This window comes from Lontra canadensis, unplaced genomic scaffold (assembly GCF_010015895.1).
Source record: "Lontra canadensis isolate GAN:19392208 unplaced genomic scaffold, GSC_riverotter_1.0 scaffold27, whole genome shotgun sequence".
NCBI lineage: Eukaryota > Metazoa > Chordata > Mammalia > Carnivora > Mustelidae > Lontra > Lontra canadensis.
In genome coordinates, this window is record NW_022631021.1 from 16,218,441 (window position 1) to 16,224,235 (window position 5,795).

Here is a 5,795-nt window from a genome sequence, read left to right on the forward strand (position 1 = left end):
TTTAACCAAGTTTATATGAAGCCATTTTCCAATAGTCTAACTTCTTTTGGGCCATATAAGTCATCTTACCAATTTCCCAACCCATGGTTTACAAACCCAGACCATCTTAAATGAGAAAACATCAGGAATCCTTGAGAAAGTACACGCCAATGCTACCACAAAAGGAAGATAGAGAGACCTGTATCAGAAGGGGAAATCAGAAAGATTCAAAGCATCAGGAGATGATCAGCCATTGCTGGGTTTGAAGGTGAGGCGGTCATGAGCCAGAGAATGCTGATGGCCACTAGAAGCTGGGAATGACCCCTGGATGAAAGCTAGTGAAGAAATGGGGACCCCAGTCCAATAGATCTATGAAACTAAAATCTGCCAAGAACTGGGTTCATCCTTGAAACAACATCTTGATTTTAGCCTGAGGAGACCCTTAGAATTCTAACCTACCGTTTGTGAGATAATAAATGGCATTGTTTTAAGCCTCTAAATATGTGGGGTTTTTTTGTTTTGTTTTGTTTTTGTTTTTTTTTTTTTTGGTTACATCACCAGGAAAAAACTAGTGCTGCCAGCCAGAACATTTTGTGGTTCACTGGTTATGGTGGGCCTGAGGAGAGTTGGGGTCAGGTGATACATGGAATTTTGGCTCAAGACAATGTCTCAGTGGGTCTATCAGACATGAAAACACAGTCTTCCCATTATTTGTCTTATTTCCTGAATATATTATTGGATTATACATACTTAGCAATTTCCAAAATGGTATGAAGACTCTCAAGGAAGAAGAGCCAGGTGGTGGATGTGGAATTCTAGTTCCCTACCAAAGTATAAGCCATAGAAATACTGTATCCCTAAGAAATCAGAGGTTAGTTCTATGGAAAACTTGGAAGATGCAGGTGTGGTTAACCTTATTACAGGCTCACTTATGGTACCTGTTGTACTGGGTCCTTGGAGAATAAGGGTTATGAATATCAGATTAATAAAGTGATGACTACATTGAAGATGTAGTTTATTTTTTACTAGAGCCAATCAACACAGCCCCTGGTGCTTGATAGGGTGCTGTTGATCTGGAACACATATCCTGCCTCCCCCTCACTTCAGTAATTGGATCTTTTTTTTTTTTTTTTAAAGATTTTATTTATTTTTTTGACAGAGAGATCACAAGTAGGCAGAGAGAGAGAGAGAGAGAGAGGAGGAAGCAGGCTCCCTGCAGAGCAGAGAGCCCAATGCGGGACTCGATCCCAGGACCCTGAGATCATGACCTGAGCCGAAGGCAGAGGCTTAACCTACTGAGCCACCCAGGCGCCCCAGTAATTGGATCTTAAAGAGTTGGCTTTTACCGTGTGGAGATGACTGTGCACCTTCATATTCAACAGGAATAGGATCTGTTAGCATGATCCCAGATAGAATCATTGCTCCAGTTTCTTAGCTTTCATTTCAGGAGAGCACTTAAACCAGGGAGGCCAGGGGTGATCAATGAACCCTTAATAATGACCTCTATGACTGAACTATATTATTATATTTTTATGTTGTATAGCACTTAGATTGATGAAGTCAACCTACCTTATAGGAAGCTGCTTCTGGCACAGAGCCAGATGAGCCCATGTGAAGAACTTTTCCAGGTTTAAATAAAGGACATTGGACTGGAAGAGGAGCATTTGAGCTTCCAGAAAGTTTGATATAACTTTCAATAAGGTGTTTCACCTGTAATTGTTCCCTTTTCCAGGAGAACATGAAAACTCATATAAAATCTGTTCAAGGATCATGTTGCTGATCTTTGTAATATTCTGAATCCTACGTTCTGATTTGCAGTATGCTGATCCCTCTAACTTCTTTCTATAGTAAGATAAATATACATTACTCAGATAAGTAAATTTTAGTTTACATACCAATACTGTGTTTGTGTCTGCTTCTGCTGAAATGACTACTGGTCATTGTTAATGTGGTGGTTTCATAGCTCAACATGCATGTGTCTTCATGAAACCTCACCAGGCTACTGCTATTGCTAAGTGCTTAGGTTTCTAGAAGCAGCACCCTGACATAACTCTCTCTGCCCCTTACTTGCTCCCCCATCTCTGCCCTGTGAAAATGCAATCACATACCATAAAGAACTGGCAGCCAACCGATGTCAGGCTGAGTATACAGTGGACACCTTCTCTCATGGACAGGGAAGCTCTTTGTCCTTAATGGAATACATACTTGGATGTAGGTATGTCTTTCCTGAGCATCATACTTCTGAAAGTTTTCTCCCATCAGATATATCCATTCAGGTCTTAGATTCAGAGGGGAGCTCTCTGAAGAGCCAGCTGTATTTGGAGGAAGTCATCTGGTACTAGGTGCTGGAGGGCTCACTGCTCAGATCTTCCCTTTAAGGTTAAAGGAGTCATTTTGAAGTTGCCAGAATGTTGCTACTGATAGCTGTCAGCTGAGTCTGTTTCCACGAATTGCTCTTGGAGGGTAGCTCTTTCCCTAGAGACAGCTTCTGTGAAGTGACTGGTCACTTCTAATGATCTAAACTCTTAGTCTAAATTTAGGACAACTAAATGTTCAGAGCTCTCTACGTCATTGACTGAGGCCTCTGTTATAAGTATATTACGGTTCAGTGTATTTCTCTGTCTACCTAACGTTACTTCTCTCACTAATTCTTATAGACATTGTTCCTAAGAATATTCCCAATAAATATACTCTACAGAAAACTCTGCCTCAGAGGCTGTTTCCCAACCCCCTGACCAGGGCTCTAGTTAGTACAGTGGTGATGTACAGTGTTTTGGGGGGAAGCGGTGTGTTGGAATGTCTAACATTTAAGCCCAGCCACTTGTTGGGATTTAATAGTCATCTTTATTTTATTCTGAATGTGTATATGAGGTGATCTGGATCAGTAACAGATTTTGTATTTGTGACTTTATAACTAATAAGCATATGACTCCTCCTTACCTGAGTTCTTACCCCTGAGGTGATGTGATGAAAGCCAGGTAGGAAAGTCCTGGTGAGAGAGAGGGGAAAATGGATTCTATCCTTATACAAAGGATACTTCTCTTCCTTCTTCTCTTCCCTCTCCTCCCGTGAATGGAAGAAGAGAAACCTCTGCTCTGTGGAGATGGGATGCAAAGGAAGCTGTGTTCTCAATGGAGCCTTTTGCAATATACATCCCTGTCTCCAGGAACCATATGGGCCTCCTTTAGCTCTCTGGCTTTTTATGACCTATGGATGTCTCCAAGGGCATGGGCCTCATTTTCTTTTGAAATGTAAACACATGCCTCTAGAATTAGGTAAATCTCTCTGGAATTCTCTAAGCATGTTACCCCAGGATCCCAAGTTTTCAGAAAAATTCATTCAGAAGGCCCAGACAGTACAGAAACACAGAACTATTTTCTCTACATCCCACTGCATCACAGTTGCTGGTTAGAAGCCTTGGTGTTTTCATTAGAGAAACTTTTGTGATGTGGTTGGACTGTGTAGCTTCAGACTGCTTTTTTGAGAATCCAGGAGATTCTGTGTACCATTTAGTATTCTGTAATAAAATCCTTTTCTCTTTAAACTCATCAAAATAGATTCTTTCATATTTGCAACTAAGATCCCCAGCTGCTAAAGACAAAATTTATATAAATGTTATAAAACTATATATTGTTTAAGGAAACATACATATTTAGTAAAATACAAAAATATGTTGAGGAATAATAAGCATCAAATTCAAGATTACCTGATATTTACTTTAGAGGTTGCAGAAAGGAAGAATTTTGCTAGGTGAAGAGCACACAGGACCAAAACCATATGGCAATGTTTTGTTTATCATGACTGAAGGGTACAAAGATAGTCACTGTTTTATTATGTATATATGTGTGTGTGTATATATACATACATATGTGTATGTATATATATGACATTGCTTAATAAGTGTAAAAATACCTACAGAAAATCATTTAGTGCTTACTTAACCTGCTACAACAGAGCTTCCCAAATAGTCAAGCTCCAGGAAGAATATTTATTTACTCCTCCCTCATATAAGAATCGTTAGAGAGATAATCCAGGTTTTGGGAGTAGATCTGCTCCATATTGTCATTCAGTGACTCAAGTCCCTTCCTCCCTTATTATTCTATCTTCCCCCTGGAATATTATCCTCATTTGCATGGTAAAAACTGGGTCACAGGTGTGTGTGTGCCCAACTCTTAGAAAGGGAGCAAGGATGTGCAAGGTTAAAATAAGGCCAAGACCAGGAAGTGGCTCACATTACCTCTACTAACTTACTGGTAGAAAGAACTGATGTCTATTGTCAGACCAGGCTCCAAGCACTTCCTAGACAGATGAGGTGCCCAGTTACAACTTTCTTGCTGTGAAAGAAAGGAGGAATGCATTTTGATGAAAAACTAGCAGTCTTTTTTGTAAGGGACTTTAGGAGTGCTGTGTACGAAAAATAAAATTTAATAAAACCTAAGTGCAATTTTCTTCCTTCTCACAAATCTACAAATGTTATTGGCTTCCATTTAATCTTACCTCAGAGGTAAATTCTGCATCTGAGACAGAACAACTCCAGAGAGTATGTGTGTCTGGCTCCTAGTGGGCTTAAGGACTTCATGTGAGTAACAGTCTACTTCAAAGAAAAAGGATTAAGAGTTTTCATAAGTCTCTTCATTGCATCTCTTGCCATTATTGACCACAGCTCTCCAGGAGAAAACTTCATGGTCCACTGCACAAACGCCTTTTCTCCTCTGGCTTGGTTTTCTTTTGTTTTTTGTTTGGCTTGGTTTTGAATTCATCTTTCAATTACATGTTCTCACTTGTCTTCTCATAGCAAAGATTTAGGAGAAAATTATTTCCTTTGTATTTGTTAGAACTTGTGAAGATCTTCTCAGAAGTAGGGAAAGGTTACCATGGCAACAGTGTGTCTCCCCACCGCCCCCCGCCAACTAACTAATCCTAATTTCTGTTCATGCTTAAATAAAGGCAAGGGTTTGCTGAAGCAAAATTCTACCTGTTCTACAAATTAGTTTGTACAGCACAGATTTTTCTCTTTCAATATTTGTGGTCATCCCTCTGAATATTAAAACCATTTTGAATAAAACAGTTTTTAAGTAGAAAAATGTGGTGTTTCCTCATACTCTTTTCAGAGATAAAAGAACTAAGGGGAGAAAAAAAGAGAGATCAAAGTGATAGAGGCACACCCCTCCCCTGAACCCCATTCCATAAATAAGTTGGGGCTAAAAAATTGGAGTCATAATTTCAGCAGTATTGCCGAGGACAGAGATCCACACATTCACCATTCCCTCCACCCCCAAACACACTTCCTTCCATACCTACCTATGCTAAAAATTGTTAATAAGCATTTTTTCCTGCTGAACCCAGCAGTGGCCCATAACTCATTCTCAACAAAGTGTTTTAAGTGGATGATGTAATTTGGAACTGATACTTGAGTTGAAATTATTTGCCAGCCCTAGTCTAATTCTTTGTCTCTTGAATTCTAGTCCAGTATCTTTATATTTACTATGCTTCTATTTTCACTGTTCTACCAATAATTTAGATATTTTATTTTAGAGCAGACTAAATGAATTTTTATGTAAGTCAAACTACTTTTGTTATATCCATAGAGTCAACCGTTCACACTTTTCCAAAGCATAATCATTTCATTGATAAAAATTCTCCTTTTTTTCTTAGGTAGGAGTCATCAGGTTCAGAATTCTGCCTCACACTTTTTATACTTAAATTATATTACACTTGAATTACTTTGTTCTTCAATTATTTTTCTCTTCTTGGGCTATTTTAGCAATAGATCGCTTAAATAAGTGCGTATCCTAAAACATTTACCCACAGGTAAA